Genomic DNA, 14394 nt, shown 5'->3' with positions numbered 1-14394 from the left:
AACACTAACACTAACACTAACTCTAACTCTAACACTAACACTAACACTAACCCTAACACTAACACTAACACTAACACTAACACTATAACACTATAACACTAACACTAACCCTAACACTAACACTAACCCTAACACTGACACTAACACTAACACTAACACTAACACTATAACACTATAACACTAACACTAACACTAACACTAACACTAACACTAACACTATAACACTAACACTATAACACTATAACACTAACACTAACCCTAACACTAACACTAACCCTAACACTGACACTAACACTAACACTAACACTAACACTAACACTAACACTAACACTATAACACTATAACACTATAACACTAACACTAACACTAACACTAACACTATAACACTATAACACAATAACACTTACACTAACCCTAACACTAACACTAACACTATAACACTAACACTAACCCTAACACTATAACACTAACACTAACACTAACACTAACCCTATAACACTAACACTAACACTAACACTAACACACTAACACTAACACTAACACTAACACTAACCCTAACACTAACACTAACACTAACCCTAACCCTAACCCTAACACTAACACTAACACTAGCACTAGCACGAGCACGAGCACTAACACTAACACTAACACTAACACTATAACACTAACACTAACCCTAACACTAACCCTAACCCTAACACTAGCACTAACACTAACACTAACACTAACACTAACACTAACCCTAACCCTAACCCTAACACTAACACTAACCCTAACACTAACACTAACACTAGCACTAGCACTAGCACTAACACTAACACTAACACTAACACTAGCACTAGCACTAGCACTAGCACTAACACTAACACTAACACTAACACTAACACTAGCACTAACACTAACACTAACACTAACACTAACACTAGCACTAGCACTAGCACTAACACTAACACTAACACTAACACTAACACTAACCCTAACCCTAACACTAGCACTAGCACTAACACTAACACTAACACTAACACTAACCCTAACACTAACCCTAACCCTAACCCTAACCCTAGCACTAACACTAACACTAACACTAACACTAACACTAACCCTAACACTAGCACTAACACTAACACTAGCACTAGCACTAACACTAACACTAACACTAACACTAACACTAACCCTAACACTAACACTAACACTAACACTAACACTAACACTAGCACTAGCACTAACACTAACACTAACTCTAACTCTAACACTAACACTAACACTAACACTAACACTAAAACTATAACACTATAACACTAACACTAACACTATAACACTATAACACTAACCCTAACACTAATACTAACACTATAACACTAACACTAACACTAACCCTAACCCTAACACTAACACTAACACTAACACTAGCACTAGCACTAGCACTAACACTAACACTAACACTAACACTAGCACTAGCACTAGCACTAGCACTAACACTAACACTAACACTAACACTAACACTAGCACTAACACTAACACTAACACTAACACTAACACTAACACTAGCACTAGCACTAGCACTAACACTAACACTAACACTAACACTAACCATAACCCTAACACTAGGACTAGCACTAACACTAACACTAACACTAACACTAACCCTAACACTAACCCTAACCCTAACCCTAGCACTAACACTAACACTAACACTAACACTAACCCTAACACTAACACTAACACTAGCACTAGCACTAACACTAACACTAACACTAACACTAACACTAACACTTACCCTAACACTAACACTAACACTAACACTAACACTAGCACTAACACTAGCACTAGCACTAACACTAACACTAACACTAACTCTAACTCTAACACTAACACTAACACTAACACTAACACTAACACTATAACACTATAACACTAACACTAACACTATAACACTATAACACTAACACTAACCCTAACACTAACACTATAACACTATAACACTATAACACTAACACTAACACTAACCCTAACACTATAACACTAACACTAACACTAACACTAACACTAGCACTAACACTAACACTAACACTAACACTAGCACTAGCACTAGCACTAACACTAACACTAACACTAACACTAACCCTAACACTAACCCTAACCCTAACCCTAGCACTAACACTAACACTAACACTAACACTAACACTAACCCTAACACTAGCACTAACACTAACACTAGCACTAGCACTAACACTAACACTAACACTAACACTAACACTAACACTAACACTAACCCTAACACTAACACTAACACTAACACTAACACTAACACTAGCACTAGCACTAACACTAACACTAACTCTAACTCTAACACTAACACTAACACTAACACTAACACTAACACTAAAACTATAACACTATAACACTAACACTAACACTAACACTATAACACTATAACACTAACCCTAACACTAATACTAACACTATAACACTAACACTAACACTAACCCTAACCCTAACCCTAACACTAACACTAACACTAACACTAGCACTAGCACTAGCACTAACACTAACACTAACACTAACACTAGCACTAGCACTAGCACTAACACTAACACTAACACTAACACTAACACTAGCACTAACACTAACACTAACACTAACACTAACACTAGCACTAGCACTAGCACTAACACTAACACTAACACTAACACTAACACTAACCATAACCCTAACACTAGGACTAGCACTAACACTAACACTAACACTAACACTAACCCTAACACTAACCCTAACCCTAACCCTAGCACTAACACTAACACTAACACTAACACTAACCCTAACACTAACACTAACACTAGCACTAGCACTAACACTAACACTAACACTAACACTTACCCTAACACTAACACTAACACTAACACTAACACTAACACTAACACTAGCACTAGCACTAACACTAACACTAACACTAACTCTAACTCTAACACTAACACTAACACTAACACTAACACTAACACTATAACACTATAACACTAACACTAACACTATAACACTATAACACTATAACACTAACACTAACCCTAACACTAACACTATAACACTATAACACTATAACACTAACACTAACACTAACCCTAACACTATAACACTAACACTAACACTAACACTAACACTAGCACTAACACTAACACTAACACTAACACTAGCACTAGCACTAGCACTAACACTAACACTAACACTAACACTAACCCTAACCCTAACCCTAACCCTAGCACTAACACTAACACTAACACTAACACTAACACTAACACTAACACTAACCCTAACCCTAACACTAGCACTAGCACTAACACTAACACTAACACTAACACTATAACACTATAACACTAACACTAACACTATAACACTATAACACTATAACACTAACACTAACCCTAACACTAATACTAACACTATAACACTAACACTAACACTAACACTAACACTAACACTAACACTAGCACTAACACTAACACTAACACTAACACTAGCACTAGCACTAGCACTAACACTAACACTAACACTAACACTAACCCTAACCCTAACCCTAACCCTAGCACTAACACTAACACTAACACTAACACTAACACTAACACTAACACTAACCCTAACCCTAACACTAGCACTAGCACTAACACTAACACTAACACTAACACTATAACACTATAACACTAACACTAACACTATAACACTATAACACTATAACACTAACACTAACCCTAACACTAATACTAACACTATAACACTAACACTAACACTAACACTAACACTAACACTAACACTATAACACTATAACACTATAACACTAACACTAACCCTAACACTATAACACTAACACTAACACTAACCCTATAACACTAACACTAACACTAACACACTAACACTAACACTAACACTAACACTAACCCTAACACTAACACTAACCCTAACCCTAACACTAACACTAACACTAACACTAACACTAACACTAGCACTAGCACGAGCACGAGCACTAACACTAACACTAACACTAACACTAACACTATAACACTAACACTAACCCTAACACTAACCCTAACCCTAACACTAGCACTAACACTAACACTAACACTAACCCTAACCCTAACACTAACAGTAACCCTAACACTAACACTAACACTAACACTAACCCTAACCCTAACACTAACACTAACACTAACACTAACACTAGCACTAGCACTAGCACTAACACTAACACTAACACTAACACTAGCACTAGCACTAGCACTAACACTAACACTAACACTAACACTAACACTAACACTAACACTAACACTAACACTAACACTAGCACTAGCACTAGCACTAACACTAACACTAACACTAACCCTAACCCTAACACTAGCACTAGCACTAACACTAACACTAACACTAACCCTAACACTAACCCTAACCCTAGCACTAACACTAACACTAACACTAACCCTAACACTAGCACTAACACTAACACTAGCACTAACACTAACACTAACACTAACACTAACCCTAACACTAACACTAACACTAACACTAACACTAACACTAACACTAACACTAGCACTAGCACTAACACTAACACTAACACTAACCCTAACACTAACTCTAACTCTAACCCTAACACTAACACTAACCCTAACACTAACACTAACCCTAACACTAACACTAACCCTAACCCTAACACTAACACTAACACTAGCACTAGCACTAACACTAACACTAACACTAACACTAGCACTATCACTAACACTAACACTAGCACTAACACTAACACTAACACTAACACTAACACTAACTCTAACTCTAACACTAACACTAACACTAACCCTAACACTAACACTAACACTAACACTAACACTATAACACTATAACACTAACACTAACCCTAACACTAACACTAACCCTAACACTGACACTAACACTAACACTAACACTAACACTATAACACTATAACACTAACACTAACACTAACACTAACACTAACACTAACACTATAACACTAACACTATAACACTATAACACTAACACTAACCCTAACACTAACACTAACCCTAACACTGACACTAACACTAACACTAACACTAACACTAACACTAACACTAACACTATAACACTATAACACTATAACACTAACACTAACACTAACACTAACACTATAACACTATAACACAATAACACTTACACTAACCCTAACACTAACACTAACACTATAACACTAACACTAACCCTAACACTATAACACTAACACTAACACTAACACTAACCCTATAACACTAACACTAACACTAACACTAACACACTAACACTAACACTAACACTAACACTAACCCTAACACTAACACTAACACTAACCCTAACCCTAACCCTAACACTAACACTAACACTAACACTAGCACTAGCACGAGCACGAGCACTAACACTAACACTAACACTAACACTATAACACTAACACTAACCCTAACACTAACCCTAACCCTAACACTAGCACTAACACTAACACTAACACTAACACTAACACTAACCCTAACCCTAACCCTAACACTAACACTAACCCTAACACTAACACTAACACTAGCACTAGCACTAGCACTAACACTAACACTAACACTAACACTAGCACTAGCACTAGCACTAGCACTAACACTAACACTAACACTAACACTAACACTAGCACTAACACTAACACTAACACTAACACTAACACTAGCACTAGCACTAGCACTAACACTAACACTAACACTAACACTAACACTAACCCTAACCCTAACACTAGCACTAGCACTAACACTAACACTAACACTAACACTAACCCTAACACTAACCCTAACCCTAACCCTAACCCTAGCACTAACACTAACACTAACACTAACACTAACACTAACCCTAACACTAGCACTAACACTAACACTAGCACTAGCACTAACACTAACACTAACACTAACACTAACACTAACCCTAACACTAACACTAACACTAACACTAACACTAACACTAGCACTAGCACTAACACTAACACTAACTCTAACTCTAACACTAACACTAACACTAACACTAACACTAAAACTATAACACTATAACACTAACACTAACACTATAACACTATAACACTAACCCTAACACTAATACTAACACTATAACACTAACACTAACACTAACCCTAACCCTAACACTAACACTAACACTAACACTAGCACTAGCACTAGCACTAACACTAACACTAACACTAACACTAGCACTAGCACTAGCACTAGCACTAACACTAACACTAACACTAACACTAACACTAGCACTAACACTAACACTAACACTAACACTAACACTAACACTAGCACTAGCACTAGCACTAACACTAACACTAACACTAACACTAACCATAACCCTAACACTAGGACTAGCACTAACACTAACACTAACACTAACACTAACCCTAACCCTAACCCTAGCACTAACACTAACACTAACACTAACACTAACCCTAACACTAACACTAACACTAGCACTAGCACTAACACTAACACTAACACTAACACTAACACTTACCCTAACACTAACACTAACACTAACACTAACACTAGCACTAACACTAGCACTAGCACTAACACTAACACTAACACTAACTCTAACTCTAACACTAACACTAACACTAACACTAACACTAACACTATAACACTATAACACTAACACTAACACTATAACACTATAACACTAACACTAACCCTAACACTAACACTATAACACTATAACACTATAACACTAACACTAACACTAACCCTAACACTATAACACTAACACTAACACTAACACTAACACTAGCACTAACACTAACACTAACACTAACACTAGCACTAGCACTAGCACTAACACTAACACTAACACTAACACTAACCCTAACACTAACCCTAACCCTAACCCTAGCACTAACACTAACACTAACACTAACACTAACACTAACCCTAACACTAGCACTAACACTAACACTAGCACTAGCACTAACACTAACACTAACACTAACACTAACACTAACACTAACCCTAACACTAACACTAACACTAACACTAACACTAACACTAGCACTAGCACTAACACTAACACTAACTCTAACTCTAACACTAACACTAACACTAACACTAACACTAACACTAAAACTATAACACTATAACACTAACACTAACACTAACACTATAACACTATAACACTAACCCTAACACTAATACTAACACTATAACACTAACACTAACACTAACCCTAACCCTAACCCTAACACTAACACTAACACTAACACTAGCACTAGCACTAGCACTAACACTAACACTAACACTAACACTAGCACTAGCACTAGCACTAACACTAACACTAACACTAACACTAACACTAGCACTAACACTAACACTAACACTAACACTAACACTAGCACTAGCACTAGCACTAACACTAACACTAACACTAACACTAACACTAACCATAACCCTAACACTAGGACTAGCACTAACACTAACACTAACACTAACACTAACCCTAACACTAACCCTAACCCTAACCCTAGCACTAACACTAACACTAACACTAACACTAACCCTAACACTAACACTAACACTAGCACTAGCACTAACACTAACACTAACACTAACACTTACCCTAACACTAACACTAACACTAACACTAACACTAACACTAACACTAGCACTAGCACTAACACTAACACTAACACTAACTCTAACTCTAACACTAACACTAACACTAACACTAACACTAACACTATAACACTATAACACTAACACTAACACTATAACACTATAACACTATAACACTAACACTAACCCTAACACTAACACTATAACACTATAACACTATAACACTAACACTAACACTAACCCTAACACTATAACACTAACACTAACACTAACACTAACACTAGCACTAACACTAACACTAACACTAACACTAGCACTAGCACTAGCACTAACACTAACACTAACACTAACACTAACCCTAACCCTAACCCTAACCCTAGCACTAACACTAACACTAACACTAACACTAACACTAACACTAACACTAACCCTAACCCTAACACTAGCACTAGCACTAACACTAACACTAACACTAACACTATAACACTATAACACTAACACTAACACTATAACACTATAACACTATAACACTAACACTAACCCTAACACTAATACTAACACTATAACACTAACACTAACACTAACACTAACACTAACACTAACACTATAACACTATAACACTATAACACTAACACTAACACTAACACTAACACTATAACACTAACACTAACATTAGCCCTATAACACTAACACTAACACTAACACTAACACTATAACTCTATAACACTATAACACTAACACTAACACTAACACTAACACTATAACACTATAACACTATAACACTAACACTAACACTAACACTAACACTAACACTATAACACTATAACACTAACACTAACACTAACACTATAACACTATAACACAATAACACTAACACTTACACTAACCCTAACACTAACACTAACACTATAACACTATAACACTATAACACTAACACTAACACTAACACTAACCCTAACACTATAACACTAACACTAACACTAACACTAACACTAACACACTAACACTAACACTAACACTATAACACTATAACACTATAACACTAACACTAACACTATAACACTATAACACTATAACACTAACAATAACCCTAAAACTATAACACTAACACTAAGAGCCCTATAACACTAACACTAACACTAACACTAACACTAACACTATAACACTATAACACTATAACACTAACACTAACCCTAACACTATAACACTAACACTAACACTAACACTAACCCTATAACACTAACACTAACACTAACACTAACACTAACACTATAACACTATAACACTATAACACTAACACTAACACTAACACTATAACACTAACACTAACACTAACACTAACACTAACACTAACACTATAACACTATAACACTAACACTAACACTAACACTATAACACTATAACACTATAACACTAACACTAACACTAACCCTAACACTATAACACTAACACTAACACTAACACTAACACACTAACACTAACACTATAACACTATAACACTATAACACTAACACTAACACTATAACACTATAACACTAACACTAACACTAACACCAACACCAACACTAACACTATAACACTATAACACTATAACACTAACACTAACACTAACACTAACACTATAACACTAACACTAACCCTAACACTAACACTAACACTATAACACTAACACTAACACTAACACTAACCCTAACACTAACCCTAACACTAACACTAACACTAACCCTAACACTAACACTAACCCTAACCCTAACACTAACACTAACACTAGCACTAGCACTAACACTAACACTAACACTAACCCTAACACTAACTCTAACTCTAACCCTAACACTAACACTAACCCTAACACTAACAGTAACCCTAACACTAACACTAACCCTAACCCTAACCCTAACACTAACACTAACACTAGCACTAGCACTAACACTAACACTAACACTAACACTAGCACTATCACTAACACTAACACTAGCACTAACACTAACACTAACACTAACAATAACCCTAACACTAACTCTAACTCTAACACTAACACTAACACTAACACTAACCCTAACACTAACACTAACACTAACACTAACACTAACACTAACACTATAACACTATAACACTAACACTAACCCTAACACTAACACTAACCCTAACACTGACACTAACACTAACACTAACACTAACACTAACACTATAACACTATAACACTAACACTAACACTAACACTATAACACTAACACTAACCCTAACACTAACACTAACACTATAACACTAACACTAACACTAACACTATAACACTATAACACTATAACACTAACACTAACACTAACACTAACACTATAACACTATAACACAATAACACTTACACTAACCCTAACCCTAACACTAACACTATAACACTATAACACTATAACACTAACACTAACCCTAACACTAACACTAACACTAACACACTAACACTAACACTAACACTAACCCTAACACTAACACTAACCCTAACCCTAACACTAACACTAACACTAACACTAACACTAACACTAGCACTAGCACGAGCACGAGCACTAACACTAACACTAACACTAACACTAACACTATAACACTAACACTAACCCTAACACTAACCCTAACCCTAACACTAGCACTAACACTAACACTAACACTAACCCTAACCCTAACACTAACAGTAACCCTAACACTAACACTAACACTAACACTAACCCTAACCCTAACACTAACCCTAACACTAACACTAACACTAACACTAACACTAACACTAGCACTAGCACTAGCACTAACACTAACACTAACACTAACACTAGCACTAGCACTAGCACTAACACTAACACTAACACTAACACTAACACTAGCACTAACACTAACACTAACACTAACACTAACACTAACACTAGCACTAGCACTAGCACTAACACTAACACTAACACTAACACTAACCCTAACCCTAACACTAGCACTAGCACTAACACTAACACTAACACTAACCCTAACACTAACCCTAACCCTAGCACTAACACTAACACTAACACTAACACTAACCCTAACACTAGCACTAACACTAACACTAGCACTAACACTAACACTAACACTAACACTAACCCTAACACTAACACTAACACTAACACTAACACTAACACTAACACTAACACTAACACTAGCACTAGCACTAACACTAACACTAACACTAACCCTAACACTAACTCTAACTCTAACCCTAACACTAACACTAACCCTAACACTAACCCTAACCCTAACCCTAGCACTAACACTAACACTAACACTAACACTAACACTAACCCTAACACTAGCACTAACACTAACACTAGCACTAGCACTAACACTAACACTAACACTAACACTAACACTAACCCTAACACTAACACTAACACTAACACTAACACTAACACTAGCACTAGCACTAACACTAACACTAACTCTAACTCTAACACTAACACTAACACTAACACTAACACTAACACTAAAACTATAACACTATAACACTAACACTAACACTAACACTATAACACTATAACACTAACCCTAACACTAATACTAACACTATAACACTAACACTAACACTAACCCTAACCCTAACCCTAACACTAACACTAACACTAACACTAGCACTAGCACTAGCACTAACACTAACACTAACACTAACACTAGCACTAGCACTAGCACTAACACTAACACTAACACTAACACTAACACTAGCACTAACACTAACACTAACACTAACACTAACACTAGCACTAGCACTAGCACTAACACTAACACTAACACTAACACTAACACTAACCATAACCCTAACACTAGGACTAGCACTAACACTAACACTAACACTAACACTAACCCTAACACTAACCCTAACCCTAACCCTAGCACTAACACTAACACTAACACTAACACTAACCCTAACACTAACACTAACACTAGCACTAGCACTAACACTAACACTAACACTAACACTTACCCTAACACTAACACTAACACTAACACTAACACTAACACTAACACTAGCACTAGCACTAACACTAACACTAACACTAACTCTAACTCTAACACTAACACTAACACTAACACTAACACTAACACTATAACACTATAACACTAACACTAACACTATAACACTATAACACTATAACACTAACACTAACCCTAACACTAACACTATAACACTATAACACTATAACACTAACACTAACACTAACCCTAACACTATAACACTAACACTAACACTAACACTAACACTAGCACTAACACTAACACTAACACTAACACTAGCACTAGCACTAGCACTAACACTAACACTAACACTAACACTAACCCTAACCCTAACCCTAACCCTAGCACTAACACTAACACTAACACTAACACTAACACTAACACTAACACTAACCCTAACCCTAACACTAGCACTAGCACTAACACTAACACTAACACTAACACTATAACACTATAACACTAACACTAACACTATAACACTATAACACTATAACACTAACACTAACCCTAACACTAATACTAACACTATAACACTAACACTAACACTAACACTAACACTAACACTAACACTATAACACTATAACACTATAACACTAACACTAACACTAACACTAACACTATAACACTAACACTAACATTAGCCCTATAACACTAACACTAACACTAACACTAACACTATAACTCTATAACACTATAACACTAACACTAACACTAACACTAACACTATAACACTATAACACTATAACACTAACACTAACACTAACACTAACACTAACACTATAACACTATAACACTAACACTAACACTAACACTATAACACTATAACACAATAACACTAACACTTACACTAACCCTAACACTAACACTAACACTATAACACTATAACACTATAACACTAACACTAACACTAACACTAACCCTAACACTATAACACTAACACTAACACTAACACTAACACTAACACACTAACACTAACACTAACACTATAACACTATAACACTATAACACTAACACTAACACTATAACACTATAACACTATAACACTAACAATAACCCTAAAACTATAACACTAACACTAAGAGCCCTATAACACTAACACTAACACTAACACTAACACTAACACTATAACACTATAACACTATAACACTAACACTAACCCTAACACTATAACACTAACACTAACACTAACACTAACCCTATAACACTAACACTAACACTAACACTAACACTAACACTATAACACTATAACACTATAACACTAACACTAACACTAACACTATAACACTAACACTAACACTAACACTAACACTAACACTAACACTATAACACTATAACACTAACACTAACACTAACACTATAACACTATAACACTATAACACTAACACTAACACTAACCCTAACACTATAACACTAACACTAACACTAACACTAACACACTAACACTAACACTATAACACTATAACACTATAACACTAACACTAACACTATAACACTATAACACTAACACTAACACTAACACCAACACCAACACTAACACTATAACACTATAACACTATAACACTAACACTAACACTAACACTAACACTATAACACTAACACTAACCCTAACACTAACACTAACACTATAACACTAACACTAACACTAACACTAACCCTAACACTAACCCTAACACTAACACTAACACTAACCCTAACACTAACACTAACCCTAACCCTAACACTAACACTAACACTAGCACTAGCACTAACACTAACACTAACACTAACCCTAACACTAACTCTAACTCTAACCCTAACACTAACACTAACCCTAACACTAACACTAACCCTAACACTAACACTAACCCTAACCCTAACCCTAACACTAACACTAACACTAGCACTAGCACTAACACTAACACTAACACTAACACTAGCACTATCACTAACACTAACACTAGCACTAACACTAACACTAACACTAACAATAACCCTAACACTAACTCTAACTCTAACACTAACACTAACACTAACACTAACCCTAACACTAACACTAACACTAACACTAACACTAACACTAACACTATAACACTATAACACTAACACTAACCCTAACACTAACACTAACCCTAACACTGACACTAACACTAACACTAACACTAACACTAACACTATAACACTATAACACTAACACTAACACTAACACTATAACACTAACACTAACCCTAACACTAACACTAACACTATAACACTAACACTAACACTAACACTATAACACTATAACACTATAACACTAACACTAACACTAACACTAACACTATAACACTATAACACAATAACACTTACACTAACCCTAACCCTAACACTAACACTATAACACTATAACACTATAACACTAACACTAACCCTAACACTAACACTAACACTAACACACTAACACTAACACTAACACTAACCCTAACACTAACACTAACCCTAACCCTAACACTAACACTAACACTAACACTAACACTAACACTAGCACTAGCACGAGCACGAGCACTAACACTAACACTAACACTAACACTAACACTATAACACTAACACTAACCCTAACACTAACCCTAACCCTAACACTAGCACTAACACTAACACTAACACTAACCCTAACCCTAACACTAACAGTAACCCTAACACTAACACTAACACTAACACTAACCCTAACCCTAACACTAACACTAACACTAACACTAACACTAACACTAGCACTAGCACT

The sequence above is a fragment of the Eucyclogobius newberryi genome, unplaced genomic scaffold (assembly GCF_026437365.1).
Source record: "Eucyclogobius newberryi isolate DKJ021-1_F unplaced genomic scaffold, fEucNew1.0.hap1 SCAF_18, whole genome shotgun sequence".
NCBI classification, from domain to species: Eukaryota; Metazoa; Chordata; class Actinopteri; order Gobiiformes; family Gobiidae; genus Eucyclogobius; species Eucyclogobius newberryi.
This window is presented reverse-complemented; position numbering follows the sequence as displayed.